Raw genomic sequence first — 23,763 nt, 5'->3', positions numbered from 1 at the left:
ATTTTTTGACCTGGCTCTCCTCTTGTAAACATTCTGGTCTCCGTTTTACTGGTATATACTCCCGTGGTTCATCTTCCATCTCTCTGGCTGTAGCTTTTCTGTCTCTTTTTTAGTTCCTCCTCTTCTACCTGGCTTCTAAGTGTTAGAATTCCTTAGGGTTCTTCTCTCATTCATTAATTCCACTGTAAGAGTATTACCTGTGTCTGTGGCTTTAGTGATTGTTCATGTGTCTGTGACTCACACATTTACTTCCCCAGCCATGCTTATCGTCGGAGCCCCAGATTCACATACCCAACGACCTACTCTCCACTTGAGTGATGTCTTCAAAGCTCCTCAAACCCAACACATCTAAAACTGAACTCATGAACATCCCTCCAAAACAGGGTCTGTTCCAGGGACTGTCTCTAAATTTACCACCTTGGAGTAATCCTTGACACTTTTCTCTCCTTTATCCCCTCCCCAAATACGTTTCATCACTGAGTCCTGGCATTTTTTACTTCCTAAATGTTTCTCAAACGTGTCCACCTCCACCATCACTGCCCTTCTCTAAGCTGTCAGGGATGTTATACACAGTTGTGATTAGAATATGCATTTAAGATTCCTCCATGTCTTTTCATGGCTTGACACCTCATTTCTTTCTTTTTTTTTTAGTAGTAGAAATATTTTTATTTATTTATTTACTTACTTACTTACTTACTTACTTATGGCTGCGTTGGGTCTTTGTTGCTGCGCGGGGGCTTTCTCTAGTTGCGGCGAGCGGGGACTACTCTTCGTTGTGGTGTGCAGGCGTCTCATTGCGGTGGCTTCGCTTGTTGTGGAGCACGGGCTCTAGGCATGCAGGCTTCAGTAGTTGTGGCACGCAGGCTCAGTAGCTGTGGTTCACGGGCTCTAGAACACAGGCTCAGTAGTTGTGGCACATGGGCTCAGTAGTTGTGGCTTGCGGGCTCTAGAGCGCAGGCTCAGTAGTTGTGGAGCACGGGCTTAGTGGCTCTGCAGCATGTGGATCTTCCCGTACCAGGGATCAAACCTGTGTCCCCTGCATTGGCAGGCGGATTCTCAACTACTGCGCCAGCAGGGAAATCCCAACACCTCATTTCTTTTTAATGCTGAGTAATATTCCAGGGTACGAATGTACCACAGTTTACCTATTCACCTATTGAAGGACAAACGTTTGCTGTAAACATTTGCATGCCAAGTTTATTAATCAGTTGAGTAAATACCTAGGAACATGATTGCTGGATTGTATGGTAAGACTATGTTTAGCTTTATAAGAAACTGCCAAATCGTCTTCTGAAGGGACTGTACCATTTTGCATTTCCATGAGCAATGAATGAGAGTTTCTGTTGTTCTATATCCTCGTTAGCATTTGGTATTGTCAAACTTTTTTGATTTTAGCCATTCTAATAGGTGTGTGGTGATATCTTATTGTTTTAATTTGCAATTCCCTAATGGCAAATAATGTTGAGCATCTTTACATATCTTATTATTGAGTTTTAAGAGTTCTTTGTGTATTTTGGATAGAAATCCTTTTTCAGATATGTATTTTACAAATATTTTCTCCCAATCTGTGGCTTGTCTTTTCATTCTCTTAATAGTGACTTTCACAGAGCAGAAGTTTTAAATTTTAATGAAGTCTAACAATATTTTTTCATGAATTGTGCTTTTGGTATTGGTTTTTTTTTTTTTTTTTGCGATACACGGGCCTCTCACTGTTGTGGCCTCTCCCGTTGCGGAGCACAGGCTCTGGACGCGCAGGCTCAGCGGCCATGGCTCACGGGCCTAGCCGCTCCACGGCATGTGGGATCTTCCCGGACTGGGGCACGAACCCGTGTCCCCTGCATCGGCAGGTGGACTCTCAACCACTGCACCACCAGGGAAGCCCTGGTATTGTATTTAATAAGTCATTACCAAATCCAAGGTCACATAGCTTTTCTTCTGCATTTCCTTCTAAAAGTTTTATAGTATTTCATTTTATATTTAGGTCTATTATCAATTTTGAGTAATTTTTTGGTGAAAGTGCAATGTCTGTGTCTAGATTATTTTTTTTTTACACATGGATGTCCAATTATTCCAGCACCATTTGTTAATTAGACAATCTCCATTGAATTGTCTTTGCTGCTTTGTCAAAGGTTGGTTGGACATCTATAGAAGATTTTTACTGGGATTGCACTGAATCTATAGGTCAAGCATCTTAATAGTGCTGAGCATTCCAATACATCAACATGGTATATCTGTTTATTTAGATCTTTTTTGATATCTTTCATCAGACTTTGGTACTGTTTTGCATATAGATCATATACATATTTTGTTAGATTTATACTTAAGTACTTCATTTTTGGTGTTCTATTATAAATAGTAATATGTTTTAAATCTCTAATTCCAATTGTTCATTGCTGGTACATAGGAGAGCAATTGGCCTTTTTTTTTTTTTTTTGGCTGCATTGGGTCTTAGTTGCAGCATGTGGGATCTTTCTTTGCAGTGCATGGGTTCTCTCTAGTTGTGGCACGCGGGCTTCTCTCTAGTTGCGACGCTCGGGCTCCAGAGCATGTGGGCTCTGTAGTTGTGGCACACGGGCTCTCTTGTTGAGGCGTGTGGGCTCAGTAGTTGTGGTGCACGGGCTTAGTTGCCCCATGGCATGTGGGATCTTAGTTCCCCGACCAGGGATTGAACCCACGTCCCCTGCATTGGAAGGTGGATTCTTTACCACTGGACCACCAGGGAAGTCCCACAATTGGCTTTTGAATATTAATCTTGTATCCTGTAACCTTGCTATAAATGCTTATTATTTCCAGGAGGTTTTTTTTTTTTGGATACTCTACATAGACTATCATGTCATTTGTGAAGAAAGACTGTTTTATTTCTTCCTTCCATATATATATCTATCTATCTTTTATTTCCTTTTCCTGTCTTATTGCACTAGCTAGGACTCCCAGGATGATGTTGAAGAGGAGAGGTTAGAGGTGTCATACTGACCTCGGCTTTTCACTAGCATCGCTCTAGTGAGCCCTAGCCACCACCCACTCTCCCTTGGCCTGTTGTAACAGCCTCTGAACTGGTCTTCCTACTTTCCTGTTTGTTCCTACAAAGTCCATTGTCTTCATAGTAGCCAAGATGAGTTTTTAAGAATGTAAACCAGATCATGTCACTTTGCAGATTAAGACAACTCCACTGGTCTGCTGTTGCACTTATACTAAAATCTAAACTCCTCAGTTTAGCCTGCAATGCCTTATACAATCTGGCCCCTCCGTGGCTGGGTAGCATCATTTTGTAAGACCCTGGCCTTCTTTCTGTCCTTCAAGTACATTCTGCCTTTGGGCCTTGACACCAACTGTCCCCTCTGCCAGGAATGTTCTTCCCGCTCATTGTAGTACTGGTTCTTTCTGGTTATTTAGATCTCGCTGCAGTGTCACCCTCTCAGGGTGACCTCCCAATCTAACGTTGTACTTAGCCCTTCTCTGTTATGTTGACGTGTTTTAATTCTTTGCGTAGCTTTTACTGCTACCAGACTCTGTCTTGTTTCTTTTTTAAATTGTCTCTCTCTGCTCCCCTCTCCACTGCCTCCGACCCTCCCCGCTGCTGGAGTATAAGCTCCTTGAGAGCAGGGCGCTACCTCTCGTGTTCACTGCTGTATCCCCAGCGCCTGGAGCAACACCAGGCGTGGTGTGGGTGCTGAATGGCCCCTTAGTGATGAACACCATCCATCCCAACCTGAGCTCTTGACAGGAGTCTGGACTTTGTAACCCTCTTGGAATGTATGAAAGTCCCACTTCTAGACAGGATCCTGTCCCTTAGCTTTGTGTCCACACTGCCCTTTTCTGCCTGTTCTGAGCAGCCACTTCTGGTTCTTAGGGTCCCACATCACTTAGCTCCACTCCTCAGTTCTTTTACCCACCTCAGGCCCCTTTACTCAGACAGCCACTGCAGACAAATGTCTTGGACTCTGGCCCTCAGCGCTCTCTCTCCCCTGGCTCTGTTTAGTTTTTGCTCCCCAACCCAAGGCACTGTAGCTATGGTTCAGAGGCTCCTGGCGGCCTCCCTGATGCTAAGGGCTGCACCCTTGTCTGCTGTGCTTGGTGTTCAGAGCCTGGAATGCTGCCTGACACATTGGTGTTCACTGAACATTTATTCCGTGCATGAATGGGGATCCACAGAAAAGTTGGCAGAAAGAAAACAAGAGGGTAGCCAAGGTCTGGGTTAGTTGGCAGAAAGCAAGCAAGAGGGTAGCCAAGGTCTGGGTTGCCTACAGAACAGATGAGGAATAAGAATATATTTGTGTCAGACACATTAGGCACAACAGTTTGAAATGTAACAAATGGACAAATGTAGAAGTTTAGACACTGGAATGTTTGGAAAGAGAAATTCTGAAAATGATGACTTTGTGATACCATGTATTGAATTGAGTCTTCAAGTTCAAAAATTCTGTATATTTTCATTTGTATATGATAAGGTATAACTGCACAACACACACACACATACACACACATACAGGTATGCTCCCTATTTTGTTCTTTTAACATTTTGTTCTTTCTGCTAAAGCTAGTAATTCAAGACAGTTGCAACAGAGGGCAGAATTGTATAAGAAATTTAAACGCCGTTTATTTCTTGCCTGAAAATCACTCCCAAATACAAATGACAACAATATATGGATTGAGCTAGAGAAATACTCTTTTTTGACTCTCTGTTTTTCAAAATTTACATATGAGCATTAAAGGCCTTGACTTATTTTTCATGTGGTAGTTTAAGATACTTGGTAATATATGTAAACCTTAATAAAAGCAAAGTGCTGATCCTTTGAGAGAAACAGTGAAATATAGAAAATGTATTTAATATTTAACTTGTATCAAGATAAAGTGGTAAGCAATCTTTGTTCCTTTCCAAATATGCTTTAGGATTATTTACTTTTCTTTCCATTCTAGTGCTGGAATGCAGGCTTTTTGAGGTTACTGCCACTGACAAATGCCGATTAATGTTCTTTATTGCGAGATTTCTGAAGCTTCTAGGCAAGACCAGTGAAGCAGAAGAGTTATTCTTGAGTGTTGAGAACAGGTTAGTGCAGGTAAATTGGGAAATAATTTTTTAAATCCTTCAAACATTATTCAATTTGTGTTAGGTATTTTCAGATATCATTTACCTTTGTTTGTTTATAATTTAGTCCACAAATAGAGGAACTAATGAATAATGAATATAAATAATTATTACTTATGTTCATCAGTGAGGAAGCTTTGATTTTAATCTGTGTCCCAAACTGTATATTAGTGATGACAACCAGTAAATAGATGGGAGTCACGATTGAATGAATGAATACCAATAGGTGTCATTTTGGAGGGAAAAAAGGAATGTTCATAAAACAAAATGGGAACGAGAGTAGTGGGTTGAAATAAACTAATAAAATACTGGTTAAAGAGTTGGTTATAATTTTCTTTTTTTCTACATCTTTATTAGAGTATAATTGCTTTACAATGGTGTGTTAGTTTCTGCTGTATAACAAAGTGAATCAGCTCTACATATACATATATCCCCATATCTCCTCCCTCTTGAGCCTCCCTCCCACCCTCCCTATCCCACCCCTCTAGGTGGTTGTAATTTTCATAAAGATGCTGGGGAAGGTTGATTGATTATCATGTCCCTCTATTGATTTACTTTTCCTGAAATAGAAACTTTTGGGCTTGTTGAATACAATGAAACTTTCACTCATGACATATAACTGTAACTATTCTTAGGATGACATTTAACTGTCCTTTAAAAAATTATAAATGTTTACCAATTGTAGTATTTTATGGGCCAAGGGTAGTGTAACCCAAGACAAAGCTATTATTGTTTTAAAACAAAGGCCTTCAAATGTTCATAAAGCTCTGTCTCTGTTCCATCAACATACATCTTTCTAGAAGGAATTCTATCTAAAGAGATTTATAAGACTCAAGATCTGCAATCCCTTTAGTGCAGAGGCCACGCTTGTTTACCAATTTTTGTATGTACCATGGTGTCTTACAACCTCTGGTGCTTAGTAAATGTGACAAATGAATCAATGAATCAATTTGAATTTGCCAGTACTTTGTGTCCTTAGAAGGTAGTGTGGAGTGGTGCATCAGCCTGGGCTATTTACAGACTGACCCAGATTTAAAGTGCTTTGGCACTTCCTGCTGTGCGACTTTGGCAAAAATTTGAACCTCTGACTCAGAGTTCTCATTGTTGAGGGTCCTAATATCAGCCTCATGGGGCTGTTAACAGGGTGAAGTGAGCGGGAGCACAAAGCACTTCAAACAATGCATGGCACATAGTGAGATCTTAAGCTGTTTTGTTATTACCATCCGTGGGTTAAAAAGTAACTGAGGCCTAGGTTAGAGATAATAAGAGTTTGATTTAAGCTATTTTGACCACTCTTGCATTTTCAGAGAGTAGAGTCCAGTGATTCTCTGATATCTTATTTTGATTATAGAATTTCCCCCTGCACCAAATACTTTTTTCCCCATGAGGTCCAGATTTTCAACACTGACATGTGTCTTTCTGGAAAGCACCAATTATTTTATTAGGTCATCACTGAGTGCCTGATTTCAGCCATTCGCTCAGTCGACCAGTCATTCATTCATCCATGCATTCATTTATTCATCCATTCCCTCATTCACTTAGTCATTCCCTCATCCACTTAGTCATTTCCTCATCCACTTAGTCATTTCCTCATCCATTCACTCATTCACTGACTCATTCACTCATTCATTCATTAACTCACTCATTCGGTCATCTATTCACTCAAGCATTCACTCAACTGTTCACTCGTTCACTCACTGAGTCACTCACCCATTCATTCACTCAGTCCTCCACTCGGTTAACATTCCCTGAAGGCCTTGCCCAGCCTGAGCTCTGTGCTGGGAGTTGGGATGATAGCAGTAGGCAAGGCGGGCACAGTTTCTGCCCTCATGGAGCTCCCAGTCACTGCCAGCATCTCCAACTGTGATGAAGCATAACCTGTAGAGTAGGTGGGGTGAAGGGAGAAGGTGGCTGCACGGGAAGCATGACAAAGCTGAGAAGTTCAGAGAGGATTTCCCACTTCAAACACTCCTTCCAGAGGCATCAATCTTATGATCTTATTCTCAAAATATTTTTGCAACAGTTCTTTGGGATTAGCCATCATGGAGACTATCAGAATAATTTTTTTAGGCTCTGAAAGCCCTTCCCAAAGAGAAGTTCTAAAACGATTTTGGGCAATAACCACTTCTTTGAAATATGTACTGAACATTCTTGAGGGGAAAGAGCTTATTATTTGTGCTACATACATTCTTTGCCAAACCACTTTTGTAATTTCTTCAGATTAGGTTATTTTAAAGTTTTGGTGCAGAGGTTTTCAACTGGGAGGCAATTTTGTTTGTCAAGGACCATCTGGCGATGTTGGAGACCTTTTGGTTGTCACAGCTTGGCGGGGAGCTTGCTAACGGCATCTCGTGGGTAGAGGCCAGGGATGCTCTAAACATCCTACACTACACAGGCCAGCCCTGCCGCCCCCCATGTCAAAGTATTAGATGGCACAGAAGTCAATAGTGCTGAGGCTGGGAAACCCTGATTTATAGCAGCAAGTGTGCTTGCTAAAAAAGTAAGTCTCATGATTCTCCCCCTAGTATTTCACAGTAGGTTCATCAGGCTGCAGGAAAACCAAAGGATACTTTTGTGAAGGGGCCTCTGTTCATGCATCAGAGGCTCACTTTGTTAAGAAAATGTGCAGAGCAGAGCTTTGGAGATAGGCCGGTCTGGGTTGGACACCCTTGTTCTCCTACTGGCTAGCCACGTGAGCTTGGGGGATTGATTTAACCTCACTGAGCCTCAGTTTCCCTGCTTGTAATGGAGGAGTAATAATCCCTATTTCCTAGGGTTTCTGCAAATATCCACTGAGGTTATGCAGTTTAAGAGCTTTGCTCGGTCAGGCCTCCATAGGTATGGCCAGTACAGACCATGACCTAAGAATGCTTCACAGTCACTGGGCATATCAACAAATGTTTACTGAATACCCATGAAGCACAGAAGTCAATTCTTGGATTGTGGGGTCTCTGCCCTCAAGAAGCAGATGGCCTGGAGTAAGAGGGGAATAAAAGACATGTCTTCATAAAGAGGATACTGACACTATATGGCTGCATTTGACACGCCGATTAGTATTCCTGGCAATGTGGGCAGTGAGACTCAAGGGTCAAAGGACCACTGTGGGCTGGTGGTAGATTGGGAGCTGTCATCCTCCCTGTGACAGGGGATTCTGCCTGACTCAGACTGAGTGGAAATGTGGCCATGACATGGAGAGAAATCAAGGAAACCCTGAGGATTTGAATCTGATGATGGACATGGGGAAATTGAAAGAGGAACATGGATTTGGAGAGAGGATGATGAACTTTTAACATTTAAACTGCTGAGTTTGCAGTTCAGAAAAAATACCCAAGGGGAGTATCCAGCCAGCTGGGGAAACATAGGATTAGAAGTCTGGAAAGAGACTGGAGAGACATCTACATACATGTGAGTGCTAAAACCATGAGGAAACAAGATCTCTGAATGACAGTCGGAATTGGTCACTGGAAAATTACTTATCCTTAAAAGGAGGAAAGGGAAAAAACCTGTACAAGAGTGAGAGATTGGAAGAGAATAAGGATATCCTAGTTTTCCCAAATCAAAGAGGGAGTGGCTAACAGCATCAACTGCTCCTTAGAGGCCTGGGCAAATGAGGACTAAAAGAAGGCCCCTGGATCTGGTGAGCAAAGGTCAGTGGTAACCCCTGAGATGGAAGCGGGTATATGTGGCAGGAGCCAACCTGCAGGGCTTTAAGAGATGAGTGTGTGATAATGAAATGGGGAAGCACATGTGCTAATACCTGTTTGAGAAGTGTGTCAGTAAAAGGAGAAAGATGAAAAGTCAAGATAGTACCAGGTTCAAGTTAGGTTTCTTCCAGGATTTATGTGTTTGTGTGGAGCAGGAAACGAGCCAGGGAGAGAGGTGGATTGGAGATGCTGGTGGGGACTCTGTGAGGAACACAGGACTTTGAGGGCTTGCAAAGGGGCAGGTCCTTGGTAAGGAGGTTGGGCATCCCTTCCTCTGGCATAGGCAGGAGGGAAGAAAATAGGTGAAAACACTGCTAATTTGAAATTTAAAAGAAAAGGGTAAGTGAGGTATACCAGAGACTATCATTTCCCAATATCTAGTCCCCCTTTTGTAGTAACTAATGTCCCCACACCCCTCCTGGACTGTTTGGAAAGAAAACTACATTTCCCAGCTTCCCTTGAAGCTAGATAGGAGCACATGCCTAAGTTTTGGCTGATGGGATGTAAGTGGAGGTGCTATGGATAACTTCTGAGAAGTTTCCATGAAGTGAAGCGTGTGCCCTCCCTCTCCTCTTTCCTCCTTCCTGCTGTTTGGATTGTGGCTGTGATGGCTGGTGATGCAACAGCCATTTTAGACCAAGAGGTGTCCTTGGGAATGGAGGTCAGGCAAGGTCAAACAGTGAGATAAGAGGAACCGAGTCTCTGACATTGTGGTGTGTCTATAGCCCTGGGTCATCCACTTTCTGACTTTTGCATGAGAGAGAAATCAAGCCACTGTTAGTTTGGGTTTTCTGTTAATTGCAGCCAGTCGTGATCCTAACCAATATCCGAGGGCAATCTTTCAGAGTAGGTTTGATCTCAGTAAAGTCAGCATGCAGGCCATCTTGAAGTGGAGGATGGGAAGTGTGAGCACTAGGGCTGAGACCTAGGATAGCTGCCGAGAAGGGGGCACTTTGAAAGATACCCGTGAGGGCGTGTAAAAGACTATGGGTCCAGGGATTCCACACCACAACCAGCTGCCTCCAGGGCTGAGATCAGTACCTCAGAGTAGGTGTAACCTGTTTGCAAGACACTTATTGGAAAGCTCTGGGTCAAGCCATAGACGGTCACTTTCAGTAGGTGCAAGAGAGCAGAAAGAATTCCCTCCAGGGAGCCAGGCTCAGTCAGTCCTGTCCCAGGCTAATATTTCGGTACAGCATAAAGTATTCCATAACCAGTGATGGTGGTGATACTGACCATTTGAATAGGGCTTTATTAGTTACCAAACATATTCACATATAGTCTTGTTAATATTAAGTTTTCTGAAATATTAATAACTCATTATTATTTAAATAACTAACTCTCATTTAAAAGATTATAACCAACTAGTGTATTCTTATGCATTGATAAGGTTTTGATAGAGGAGTGATTGAAGGTAATGAAGTTTAAGTACCCCTGAAATAAACATGCTAAACCAGGAAAGGGAATTGAAATTCTAAGCAAAAGTGTATCGAACGTAAAGTTAGCAGATCTCTGGTCACACTTGAATTCAAGGTCCACATAGATGGCGTTTTCAGGTGTTCGTTAGGATTTTAAATAATACCTCCTCTGGGAGCTTTAACAGCTGCAAGACATCATCATGTTATTCTTACCTTCAAAAATTTTCATTACCATTAACTAACAACCTGTGAAAACATTTTCCAAAATTTATTTTTGGTTTGCAGTGTCTCCCCATAAATGTTTTGCTATAACTCTCATTTTATAAGTATTTAGAATTCCCCAAGAAATGCTGTAAAGCATGCAATCTTTTGGAAGTTCATTATGAAATGAACCTTTCTTGGGCGAGTGTCTGGCGGCTGTGCCTAGTCTAACGCTATGTCCCCTCAGCAGTGTGTTCTCTTTCATTTTGTGCAGAGTTGGTCCATGACAGGAATGCTTCCCAAAGTACAGAATGCTGTCAGGGAACTCTGTCTGGAAATAGGGATGACTCAGGAAGGAAGGCTTCTGGTATTTCCAGGAAGCGTGGTCCAACCTGATGGAATTTTCATCCAGCAACTTAAGACAACCAGGACTTAGTGAAGCGAAAAGGTAGGGTGGGCACGTGCAGAGGGCATAAACTCCTGTGGTTCAGTCAGACTCCTGGGCTCTTCCCACCTGTGAAGAAAGGGAAATGGGCATGTTTGCTTTGCTTGCTTGATTTTTTGTTGGGCTGCTGGGCGTGTGAGGGTCGACCATGAGCACTCCTCCTGTGACAGACCACCCTTTTAGAATGTTGAAGGCTGCTGTGATGTACCTCACACTGCTTTGAGTAGTAAGAGGGCCACTCAGAGCTCGACTGTGAAGCCAGCCTTTCTGGGTTCAAATCCCACCTCTCCACTTACTGGTTCTTTGCTTTTTATTTATTTATTTAAAAAAATTATTTACTTATGTATTAATTTTTTTAATTTAATTTTTATTTTTTTGGCTCTTTGCTTTTACACACAAGACTTAGCCTTTCTGGGTCACAGTTGTCATATTTGTAAAAATATAGGAATAAAAATAGCACCTACATTGCATGGTCATTGTGAGACTAAAAGCGTTCAAGGGAGACCGTAAAGCACACAGAATGGTGCCTGACACATAGTTAAGTACTCATTCATCGTAGCTCGTTTTTTTATTCTCCAGTATTTGATGCCCGATGCTGCTATGGCACCACTAACAGAACAAAGAACATTCGGTGAATGCAGATACTAAGCATTTTTACTCACTGATTTACAGTCAGACTAAACATAATGTCTAGAATTATGTCATATTTAAATGGCTGTGTCAATTACCTTATGTTGTGTAATAAAGCACCCCAAAACTCAACAGATTAAAACCAACAGCCAACAAAGAATCATACTCTTTCTGAGCTACAATCCTACTCTTTTTGAACTATAAGCAAAAGATCATCTAGTCATGGGCTTCCCTGGTGGCGCAGTGGTTGGGAGTCCGCCTGCCGATGCAGGGGATGCGGGTTCGTGCCCCGGTCCGGGAGGATCCCACATGCCGCGGAGCGGCTGGGCCATGGCCGCTGGGCCTGCGCGTCCGGAGCCTGTGCTCCACAGCGGGAGAGGCCACAGCAGTGAGAGGCCCACGTACTGCAAAAAAAAAAAAAAAAAAAAGATCATCTAGTCCAACGGCTGCATTATACAGATGAATATGAATATGAAGGAACTTTTCTATGACAGGTTAACTCATGGGTGTGTAGAGCTCAGTCTTTAGGACAGAGAGACCTGAGTCTCTACCGCTTACTAGCTGCATGGTCATGACCCATGGCAACATAATGACACTCCCTGTACTTCGGTTTGTTTCCTTAACTCTAAAATGCTAATGGTTTTCACCTCATATTATTGTTGCAAGGAACAAAAAAAAAATGGATGTAGAATACCTAGTTTAGAATAAATACTCATCACGTGCAAAAAAAGAAATAATAAAATAAAATAAAACCAACAGCCACTTATTACTGCCCATGTCTATGGGCCACCAAGGGGATCCCCCTGGTCCAGGGTAGGCTCAGCAGATCTGGGCTGGGCTCATGCAAACATCTGTGATCAGCTGGCAGGGCCAGTGGGGCTGGCTGGTCTCAGAGGACTTCACTCAGATGTCTGGTGGTTGTCTGGCTGGGTGACAGGGTTCGGGTCACGTGCTCCTCATCCTTCGGGAAGACAGCCCAGGCCTGCTCACCTAGTGGCTTGCACAATTCCGAGAGGGAAAGCACAAGTTTATGCCTAGGCTCAGAACTGGCATGACACCCCCTCTGCTGCATTTGATTGGTCACAGCAGGTCATCAGGCTTTATTCCAGGGCAGAGAAAGCATGGTGCAGAGTGGCATTGCAAAGGGGAGTTGGGTACAGGTTGGCATGGAGAACCACAGCTGTTTTTACAGGCTACTGTAAGATCAAAGGCCACCTTGGGCAAGCTACTTACCCTCTCTGCATTTCACCTGTAAGTCCACTTTTATAGTAACAGTTATCATTCATTTCATGCTTACAATGTACAAGGCACTCTATGCTCACAAGCTCTTTTACCTTCAAATATACCTCGCATGGTATGTATTGTTACCCCACTTTACAGATGAAGAAACTGAAGGTCAGAGAGATGAAATCAACTACATCAGCTCCCACAGCTAGCACCTCTGGAGCTGGGGGTCCAAGCTAGGCCTATCTGACCCTAAAGCCTGTCCGCATTACTCCTTGCTATGTGGCATCTCTTCTAGCATTGGCATTTATAAAGCTCTAATCCTCCATACATAGAGGCTAGCTTCTAAGTCATCCTAATGTAGGCAGGGCTGGTCATGGACATGCTGGGACCTTGGTGAGCAGAGGAAACCAGTGTGGGAACCAGGGACACTTCTGTGGGTTCTGGGACTGGCCTTCTAGAGCCAGCCGGGCCGTCCAAAGCACAGAGTTCCAAGGATTTCGGCAGACCTTGGCCTGGTATAGACAAGTGTGGTTCTCCAGGGGGCCGAAAACAGCAGGTGGGGTGGGCTTCTGGTGAACAGGGATGCTCAGAGGTAGATCAGTGTCATTAGCAGCAGCTTTTTGTTGTTGTTGTTGCGTTATGCGGGCCTCTCACTGCCGTGGCCTCTCCCGTTGCGGAGCACAGGCTCCGGACGCGCAGGCTCAGCGGCCATGGCTCACGGGCCCAGCCGCTCCACGGCATGTGGGATCTTCCCGGACCGGGGCATGAACCCGTGTCCCCTGCATCGGCAGGCGGACTCCCAACCACTGCGCCACCAGGGAAGCCCTAGCAGCAGCTTTGATGGGAGTGCACTGTACTTCCGGTCTCTTGACGAGGGTCAGGTGGGGATTCAGGGTCTAGGCAAGCAGATAAAGGGGGAGGGGAGAGGATTCCAGCCTGACCAGGGCTCACACATTCAAAAACTCTTTACTGAGCACCTGTCGTGCACCAGACACTGTGTTGAGTCCAGCAGCTTGAACAGGACAGAGTCACCAACGCTGCCTCCTAAAGGAGGTGACACATGACACACAAGGGAGTGGACACATGCAGTAATTACTGGCTGTACTAAATGCAGTGAGAGACACAAACAAGAGATGGAGGTAGAGCGTAAGCAGGGGGAGGGACCACCTGTGAAAGGGTGGTCAAGGGACATCTCCAGGAGGGGACATTGAAGCTGAGTCGTGACAGACTGCAGGAGCCACATGTGGTGGGGATGGGGGCATTCGTGGCAGAGGGGACATCGTGTGCAGAGCCCTGAGGTGGGAGAGGGCTTGGCTTGTCCTAGCGATGAAAAGAGGCCTTTGTGACCTGCTGTGTGTGTGGCACAAGGAACTATATTCACTGTCCTGTAACAACATGTAATGGAAAGGAATCTGAAAAAGTACACACATGTATATATATATATATATATGTATATAATTGAATCACTTTGCTGTACACCAGAAACTAACACAACATTGTAAATCAGCTATACTTAAATAAGAAAATTAAAAAAAAAAAAAGAAGCCTTTGTGAACAAAGGACAGGAGGCAGCTGGGCTCACATCCTTCAGGGCCTCGGGCCCCAGGAAACATTTGGATTTTATTATCAGTGCGAGGGAAAGCCTTGCAGGAGTTAGGCTGGGGATGACATCGCCTGATTTCTGTTTTGAGGTCACGTTTGCTGCTGCATGGAGAATGGACATAGGGAGACCAGGGACATGGCTGTCCCTCCCTGGTGTACAGATGCAAGGCCTGAGGCCCTGGAGCGGGCACTGGGCAATGAATGGGGCGCTACTGATGATGGGAAAGATGCCTTTTGATAATTTAATGGTAATCCTTTATAATTAATACTAAATTCCTTAGCACAGGGAGTTAAATCTGCTTTGTTTACTGCTAGCAATGCTCTAGTAACACCTTCTTGAAATATAATTATGGTTTTTATCTCTTTCCATAACAAAGTATGGCTTAGAAAACCATAAAACTGTCTACTTGTTAGAAGTCTATTATTGTTAGAATATCTAACTTTCAATAACTAGCAAAATTTAGGCCTTTGCAAAGGGTACATTCCCAAGGCAGTGTGTATCTAGGTACAGCCCATTACTTATTAATTAGGTTTATGGGGCTTCTTCACGTGTTTCTTGTTGTAAGGCTGTACCATTTTATTGTTTCTTATTGCAAGGCTGTACCGGCTTGCCTTCTCTAGGACTTGGTTACCATGGTGATGGCTGGTTTCACTACGTCCCTATTCTCACTCTGTTTCTGACCTGTTCATTTGCAAAATAGACTTGGATTTGGTTTCAATCTTTTGCCTCAGCTCCTCAGCCCTATAACTTCTGCACACACACAAATTCATTATAGAAAAACCAACTCCTTGCAATGTAGGTCAGTAATTGATTTATTAAGAAAAAACGCAGCTGTTGGCAGCAAGGAAGAAATGATATTAAATGCCCTGCCTAGTGACATCCTAACTCTTCTGTGGAAAAAAAGCCTCGAGCATCATCTTCTTTGCCAAAATTTATTCCCTGCAGGCAGAGTGCTGAACAACCTGGCAAAGTCAGCATCTAAGGAGTACTTAAAAGGAAATCATATTTTGCAATGTGCTACTGAAATGTCCAGCTTACTGGACAACAATACCTGTGACCAGGCTACCATGAAATACACTGAAGGTGTTCTGATGTAAACGTGTGTTTCTGCTTGAAAATGTTTTATTTTCTGTACTAGCTGTTACGGTTATGATGAATATACTTAACCCATACTCGCTAATCCATTTCCCAACTCACTGATTGGGTTAAGAAAGGCTGAATTGTAACATTTCCATCCTCCGATTCAGTGGTTCTCAACCGGGGACAGGCTTGTGCCCTATGGGGTCTTTGGCAATGTCTGGAGACATGTTAGCTTGTCATGACTGGGGGTGTAGTTATTGGCAACTAGTGGGTACAGGCCAGGGCAGATGGCAAACATTATACAGGACCCTTCTCAACAAACTATCCGGCCCCAAATGTCCATAGTGCTGTGGTTGAGAGTAGTGCCCTAGTTTCTTATAAAGATGTACACACGGGGCTTCCCTGGTGGCGCAGTGGTTGAGAGTCCGCCTGCCGATGCAGGGGACACGGGTTCGTGCCCCGGTCCGGGAAGATCCCACATGCTGCGGAGCGGCTGGGCCCGTGAGCCATGGCCGCTGAGCCTGCGTGTCCGGAGCCTGTGCTCCGCAACGGGAGAGGCCACAACAGTGAGATGCCTGCGTACCGCAGGAAAAAAAAAAAAAATGATGTACACACATCTTATTAATCACTTGGAAAGTCTCAAGTCTCTGCTAATATAAACTGCTCTGCTGTTTTGTATCATCCTGTATAGAATAAAGGACATTTATGAGCATTATTTTTGGCGGCACAATGAAGGTAGCCAATGTGTATCGTGCCCAGGAAGTCACGCACATGCATTTTATTTTCAGATCTGCTGCCGGAAGCGCTCCTCTTGCAAAAATGAAATTTCAAGAATGCTTAAATATCAGGAGAAGTTCGGTGAGAAAAACATCCTAGTTGGAGAAATTATGGAATTTTTAGCGGATTTACTGTTTTTCCCACTGAGACATAGTGAAAGATAAGTTTTTATGAAATGTTTCAAGTAGTGTGTCTCCTTTCCCCACCCCCAGTCCCCCCCAAAAACCCCACTAGTGACAGGGAGGTCAGGGGTCACTCATCGGGGCATCTCACTTCTTTGGTTCCAGCCTTGTGCAGAGAAACTCACCGTGCCTGAGAGTTCTGCCCTGATCTATTTGTCAGGACACTCACTGACCATGATATATTTGAAAGGAGCTCCTAGCCCACAAACCGCGTAGAGGTTTTGGCAGGAGGAAAAGTAAAAAGGAGGACAATGCCATCGTGAGTGTCTCCCAGCATCACGTCGGGCCTTGTGAGGAAGATGTATGTATTGTACTTCAGGCCTCTGTGCACTGTGTCTCCGGTACCACACCCCACTGGTCTGTCTTCTGCAAGACCTAGGCCAGAGCCTGCAGTGCCTCAGACCCCACTTTCCTGCCACCCGTCCTCTCCGGCGAAGACCTCTCTCTCTCTTGCCACGTGTGGGGCTTTCCTTGGCTCTCCATACAAGGCATTGCTAAAGCTGTCAAAGAGAAAAGTAGGGCCTCCCTGGTGGCGCAGTGGTTGAGAGTCCGCCTGCTGATGCAGGGGATACGGGTTCGTGCCCCGGTCTGGGAGGATCCCATATGCCGCGGAGCGGCTGGGCCCGTGAGCCATGGCCGCTGAGCCTGCGCATCCAGAGCCTGTGCTCCGCAACGGGAGAGGCCACAACAGTGAGAGGCCCGCGTACCGCAAAAAAAAAAAAAAAAAAAAAGAGAAAAGTATTTGTGACACTTGTTAAAGAAAGACTTGTTAAGACAGACTTTATTCAGGCCCTTCGTGATAGGTGTAGGGACCCCTGCAGCGGCAGAGACAGATCGGACTCACCTCCAAATACACGGAAAAGCAGCGGGGTATGCGGGGTCAGTAGACGGAAAGTTACTAAGAGGATACATCAGGGGTACGGATGGGAGTGGATTCTGGCTAAACAGACGTAACAGGATTCTTGCTGAAGGCAGGCCAGGGTGATCAGACGTCACCTGGGGGATGGTGCCGGTGAGGAATCTGAGTAGATATGGACGGTGGTCAGATATCAAGGATGGCTAAACTAACTGAGCAGGATTCTTGCTGGTTGGACAATGCAGAGATGAACACCGAAGTCCAGAAGTTGGGGCCTAGTTGAAAATTGCTCGGAAGAGCCTGAGTAGAGTTTGGTCAGGAGAGACTGTCAGCGCCTGTGTTTAAAAGAAGGGTTGTAGATATTACAGTCCGGATCTAATCTGTGTTAGGGTTTGCCAAGCTCGACCACTTCTTCCTTTGACAGGTTGGTATGAGAGAAAGTTCTTTGTGAGTCCACAGAGAGCCCACCACACCCGTCCTTTGACCCAGCTACAGCCTTGCACAGCCAGTTCAGCTGGCTGAAGGGCCAGGGACGCTCTAGGTGAAACTGTAAAGTTGTGAGGTTTTGTTTTCGTAGCCCCTTCCTCTCCCCTCCCTGTTCGCTGTCCTGCCTTTGACTTTTCCCTTTCCACCATCCTTGAGAGAATTTTCCTCTCACCAGGAAGGTGACCTCTTCTGGCTTCTGCTCCCAAGAAGAATGTGATGTGAGTCATCTCTAACGCAGAACTACAGATCAGTGTTAACCCTTTCGAAGAATATTTACCCTGAAAAGAGTAGCCCCAATAGAGGAGTTTCTAAGGGTAAAGTTACTGGTGCTCCATAGTAGTGCTGAGGTGTTGGGCTCTGGGGTCCGATTGCCTGGATTCAAATTTTGTTTCTGCCACTTGGTAACAGTGAGAACCTGGGCGCATACTTAACATGTTGGTGTCTCATTTGTTTCCTCGTTGGTAAAATGAGAGTGGTGACAGTGTTTTCCTTGCAGGATGACGGTGAGAACTGAGAGATCTATGTAAAGTGCTTGGAAGAATGCCTGGCGCACTGAATTGATAAATTGAGTTCTTAGTATTATTATTTTGCTCCCCAGCAGGGAATTTTTGAGGCACTTGACACTACGTAAGCCTACTTTTGTTCCTCTTAAGGTCAGCACTGTGAGCAGAGAACAGGACTTTCTTTAGAGAAGCAAAAAGCTTGACAGTAGAACCATTGCCTCGTAAAAGAGAAATCTAAACACGTAGCTTACTGACTGAGTCATCTCTGCAGCCTGGGCTGCCCCACCATAAGTGCAGGGTTGGCAGTGTGTGACTCATCGGACACTTAACACTGCTGCCGTTCAACGTGCATGGCCTCTGTGTCAGAGGAGCTGACCGTATTTGGCAGTCTCCTTCCCAGACCTCATTGTCAACGGTCAGCCTTCCAAAACGACCGAGAAGCCTTTATCCTTAGTGAAGGTTGTCCTTAGGTGACCCCACGTTGGTTAAGACTGGGAGATTTTTGCTGTGCCACTCAACTCACCTCTCAAACATGTGGAGATCCTTTGTCTTGGTGGCCAGGGGCCCTCAAGACAGCTCTCATGCACTAGGGAAATGATCAGAGGGTCCTAAGGGGCCTTGGAGAGTGGGGATAGGTAGGGATGGATTCTTGAGGTCAAATTACAAAATTAAAAGTAACCCTCCCCCAACTCCCCCCTCCCCGCCGCGCCCCCTCCCCCCAGGACAGAGAAGAATGAGCAAACTGGCTTAAGAGGAACGGGGATATGTTCTCAGTGAAATCAGTGAATGTCAGCGCTCTCTCTCTCAACTTTGTATCCATTCATCAGCAACTGTCCTTTCATCAGTGTCCTCTCCACAGACAAGTGTCTCAACTGCCTCACTTCCCGCTGACGTCATTCGCCTCTCCCTCCACCCAACTCCATTTCGCCTCCTCCCATGAAGATCATCGGGATCCTCGTTGTGTCTCTTTGCACTTTGATCTTGTTGGTCGTCTGCTGCTGGAGTTTTTGACAGCATCCATGGCTCCCCTCCTGAGATATGCTCTCCTGGTTTCTGAGCTACCCACCCTCATGGCCATCTTCTCTGATGATGCCTTCTCGGTTTCTTTCGTGGGTTTCCTCTTTCTCTTCCCGACTCTTGTCCAGACAGTGGTGCTCTCTTGGGTTCAGTTCTTGGACTCTACATGTATCAGCCGCAACCTCGCCCATGCCCAGGGCTTCAGCCAGTGTTCCCTAAGGTGATGGCTTCTCGTCTCCATCTCCTTCTCAGACCTCCATCATCAGCTGCACATGTGTGCATTCATCTGCCTATTGGGCGTCTCTGTTTGGGTATCCAAAGTCTTCGGGCAGTTCAGAGTCAACATTCTCAAGCCTGAAAACATCCACCCCCCTCCCTGACAAAATGCGTCTTCTCCCGTCTCACCCAGTACGGACACCATCTTAATGACCCATTTTCGTGGTATTTATTATCAGTCACCATGCTAAACCCACTCCATACATTTTCTCATTTAATCCTCACAACAGCTCTGTTATCCTCATTTTGAACACGAGAAAACTGAGGTTTAGGAGATTAGGATGCTTGACCAGCTTTCAAATGGTAAGGCCAGGATTAGCACCAGGGGAGTCTGATTGCAGAGCCACGGTGCCTAACCACCACGTCACCACCAGGCACGCTTGACCTCAGAACTCAAGCTCCTAACCTCATTACCCTACTGCACGTGCAGATGCCAGTGCTCCCAGCACCAGGACCACCACATTCCATGTGACACCAAGACTGAGCAGGTCTTCGGTCACATCTGTGGCCACTGCATTAGCTCAGACCCTTATCATTCTTCCTCTGGACCAACTGGTCTCCCCTCCCATAGCCTCACCTGCTTCAGTTTATCCTCCGCACTGGCACCCAGGTGAATTTTCTAAAACACAAGTTGGATCACATCACTGTCTTAATGAAAACTCTTCAATATTAAAGTCCAAAACCCCTAGGTTTGCACTCAGTGTCCTTCACAGGTGGTTGGTCCTCCGTTTCACCCTCCAATCTCTCCTCCTACCCCGGGAAATTCTCTGAGGGCAAGGGTTAGTCTTCCTCTTTTCTGAACCCCAGCCCCAGTGCCAGCATTCCGTGAATGTTTGTTGGATAAATGGATGAATGCCATGCTTCTTGGATGCAAAGCCTTAACTAAATTTCTCTTTTCTAGATTCAAAGGAAGCAAGCAATTGAACATTATAAACAAGTGATAAAAATAAACGAAATGCAGGCACTCTGGGCATCTCCTCACTCATCAGGAAGCAGCTGAGCATTAGCCTAAGTGATACCTTGTGTAAATAAGGTAATTGCTTTGACGTATTTCTGTTAGAAGCAGATGACTTTTCCCTCCGTCTCACCTGCATACTTTGCTTATTTTTTTTTTTTTTTTTTTTTTTGTGGTACGCGGGCCTCTCACTGTTGTGGCCTCTCCCGTTGCGGAGCACAGGCTCCGGATGCACAGGCTCAGCAGCCATGGCTCACGGGCCCAGCCGCTCCGCGGTATATGGGATCCTCCCAGACCGGGGCACGAACCCGTATCCCCTGCATCGGCAGGCGGACTCTCAACCACTGCGCCACCAGGGAGGCCCTGCTTATTTTTTAAAAAGCCTTCATTTTTGAAGCAAGCAACTCCTATTCCACATACTTTCAACTTTTTTTTTTTTTTGCAGCTTATTTATCTTCACTCATTAGGTAAGTGTCTTAGTCTGTTGCTATAAGTAAACTGGGTGGGTTAAACAACAGAATTTTATTTCTCACAGTTCAGGAGCCTGGGAGGTCTGAGATCAAGGTGCTCGCAGATTTGGTGAGGGCCCATCTCCTGGTTCAAAGACAGCTGTTTTCTCACCGTGTCCTCACATAGTGGAAGAAAGGGGCTGACAGCTCTCTGGGGTCTCTCTTATAAGGGGCACTAATCCCATTCGTAAGGGCTCTATCTTCATGGCCTTATCACCTCTCAAAGGCCCCACCTCCTAATACCATCATCTCAGGGGTTAGGATTTCAACATAAGAATTTTAAGGGGGACATAAACATTTGTACCACAACAGAAAGATATCTTTTTTTTTTTTTTTTTTTGTGGTATGTGGGCCTCTCACTGTTGTGGCCTCTCTCGTTGCGGAGCACAGGCTCCGGACGCGCAGGCTCAGCGGCCATGGCTCACGGGCCCAGCCGCTCCACGGCATGTGGGATCTTCCCGGACCGGGGCACGAACCCGTGTCCCCTGCATTAGCAGGCGGACTCTCAACCACTGTGCCACCAGGGAAGCCCGAAAGATATCTTTTAAAAGTCCTTTCCATCCCATTTTTCATTCTTTTGTAGGCAAAGCATCGTGCCCAACCACACCCCTCTCCTGTCAGTGTAGTTTCCCTTCTTCCTTCCAGTTCTGTTTTAAGATGCTGTTTCTATAGCAGTAGCCTTTTCATACTTATTCCTGTGTTGCTAAAATAACACGTGACCAGAAATGACACGATAGGCCCACTTTTGATTTTACTCATGGGGCTCAGTGCCTCAGATCTGGTGCAGAGATTTTCTGATTAAAGATAAACATTTAAAACTTAAAACGAAAGTTAAAAAAAATTGAAATGAAAAATTGTGGCCTTAAATCTTATCAGGAGGATCGGGGTTGGGTCTTTTGCCTCCTCTTGGTCTCTGTTGCTTCTGTTATACTGTTCTGTTTCCCTTCATGGGAGGAGTCCTGATTCTGTCTCTGAGTTTCTTCCACCAGAATGTCGATGTTATTACCCGTGGTTTATAGTGACTGTCGAGTCTCTTCATCCCTGGTACTAGATTGGTTAGGTGGAATTTACTGACATTTTAAGGGTGGTCCTCCAGGGTCACTGTTGAAGAACTCAGGGGCCTCTGAGAGAAAGGTCCTGCTTTCCAGGCTCTGCTATTGCCAGGGACCAGGGTAGCAGGACCTCACGTTTTACTGCCTCAGTGCTTATTTGACTCAGTAGCCCATTAGCTTGTTCTGAAAATAGTTGCCACACATGAATTCTGTCATTTGCCTGGAGCATCACTGCCAGACTTGGGAACTGAGGAGAATTGAGAGTTGAACTGGAGGCCACACATAATGCTTGGATAGGAGGCGGAGGACAGGCCACAGCTGGAGGGTGGGGTAGGCATAGTCAGGGATGTGATTCCCACAGACAGCACTTCCCAGCTTTTGTGCCTCCAGTGAGTGGGTTCAGATAGAGTGAGGGTTCAATGAGGGTCAAACAGAGACCTCTCAGCCCTTGGGCAGCTTTGTTTCTTTCTTGCAGTAGGCTACACTAGAAATCTCAGTTTCTATAAATGCTACAACTAGAAAAATTTTGAAACACTGTCAGGGCTCCTGAAATCTCATTGCCACAGGGCACAATCTACTTCAGCCTAAAAGAGTTTTTTTTTTTGGTTTTTTGTTTTGTTTTTTTGCGGTACGCGGGCCTCTCACTCCTGGGGCCTCTCCCGTTGCGGAGCACAGGCTCCGGACGCGCAGGCTCAGCGGCCATGGCTCACAGGCCCAGCCGCTCCGCGGCATGTGGGATCTTCCCGGACCGGGGCACGAACCCGTGTCCCCTGCATCGGCAGGCGGACTCTCAACCACTGCACCACCAGGGAAGCCCAAAGAGTGGTTTTTAACTCCAGGCTGATTTTGACCCTCAGGACAAAAAGTCTGGAGAAACTGGATTGTCATGGCTGGGGGTGGGGAGTGCACATTTAGTGGGTGGAGGCCTGGGAGGCTGCTAAACATCTTACAGTGCCCAGGACAGCCCCCGACAATAAAACATTACCCAGCCCAAGATGTCAACAGTGCCAGGACTAGGAAACCCTGACCTAAATCAACCACTTCCCCCAGCATGTATGCTTGTCATCCATATTACAATAAAACAGGATTGCTCTCAGCCTAGTCATTTGCTGACAAAAAAGGCTTAAGATACTTGATATCTGCAGGGAAAGAATATTTTCTATTTTCACTCTACAGATTTAGGAGTATGTGTGTGTGTGCGTGCGTGCGTGTGTGTACTTTTTTTTTTCCAGTAAGGGTGTCCAGGCTGAGTAAAGATTTTGTTTATAAACAGAAATTGCAGATGCAAATCTAGAGAACATTTATGGGAAAGGAACTAGTTTACCTGATCTGGTTGCTTTGCCTAATTTTTTGTTACTAGTTTTGGTGGCTTGTCTGTCGTGAAAGTATAATATATTCATTTACTTTCCAATAAGAGGGTCTCTGGCAATCACAGTGTTTTGGTGACTTCTTAAATAATTCTTTATGATAGGTTTCCATTTTGCAGTCAGTTTTCAACGTGGTTACGATCAAGTATTTTTCTGTAAGGAGCACTTTCTTAACATTATTTTATAGTTTTTCCCACCTGCTGGTGATTGAAGTTGATTCATTTCACATAAGGCCCGCTCCAGGCTCACAGGAGCATGGTACGTGGTTAAGTCAGCTGTCAGGGCAGAATTCTTGTGCTTTTGTTTCAGTCCCTGCTGGTGAGAGCTGATGGGTGTCTTCAGTACGGGAGGATGAGAGCCTTGGGAGGGAAAGGTAGACTAAGTTTATG

The 23,763-nt window shown here is 45.2% G+C and overlaps 1 pseudogene across 1 annotated transcript in view; it reads left to right on the top strand.

Annotated features, from left to right (window-relative positions):
- Nucleotides 1-23,763, top strand: part of LOC307060365 (putative tetratricopeptide repeat protein 41) — a 65,571-nt pseudogene that overhangs the window by 26,328 nt on the left and 15,480 nt on the right. The window contains exons 10-14 of the transcript in view: nt 4,918-5,057; nt 10,684-10,857; nt 15,260-15,407; nt 16,183-16,332; nt 20,393-20,524. The product of the transcript in view is annotated as a putative tetratricopeptide repeat protein 41 (transcript). The remainder of the gene's footprint in view (nt 1-4,917; nt 5,058-10,683; nt 10,858-15,259; nt 15,408-16,182; nt 16,333-20,392; nt 20,525-23,763) is intronic.

This window comes from Hyperoodon ampullatus (assembly GCF_949752795.1).
Source record: "Hyperoodon ampullatus genome assembly, chromosome: 11".
NCBI classification, from domain to species: domain Eukaryota; kingdom Metazoa; phylum Chordata; class Mammalia; order Artiodactyla; family Ziphiidae; genus Hyperoodon; species Hyperoodon ampullatus.
The sequence above is the reverse complement of the archived record's forward strand: the minus strand, read 5'-3'. Positions and strand labels throughout refer to the sequence as shown.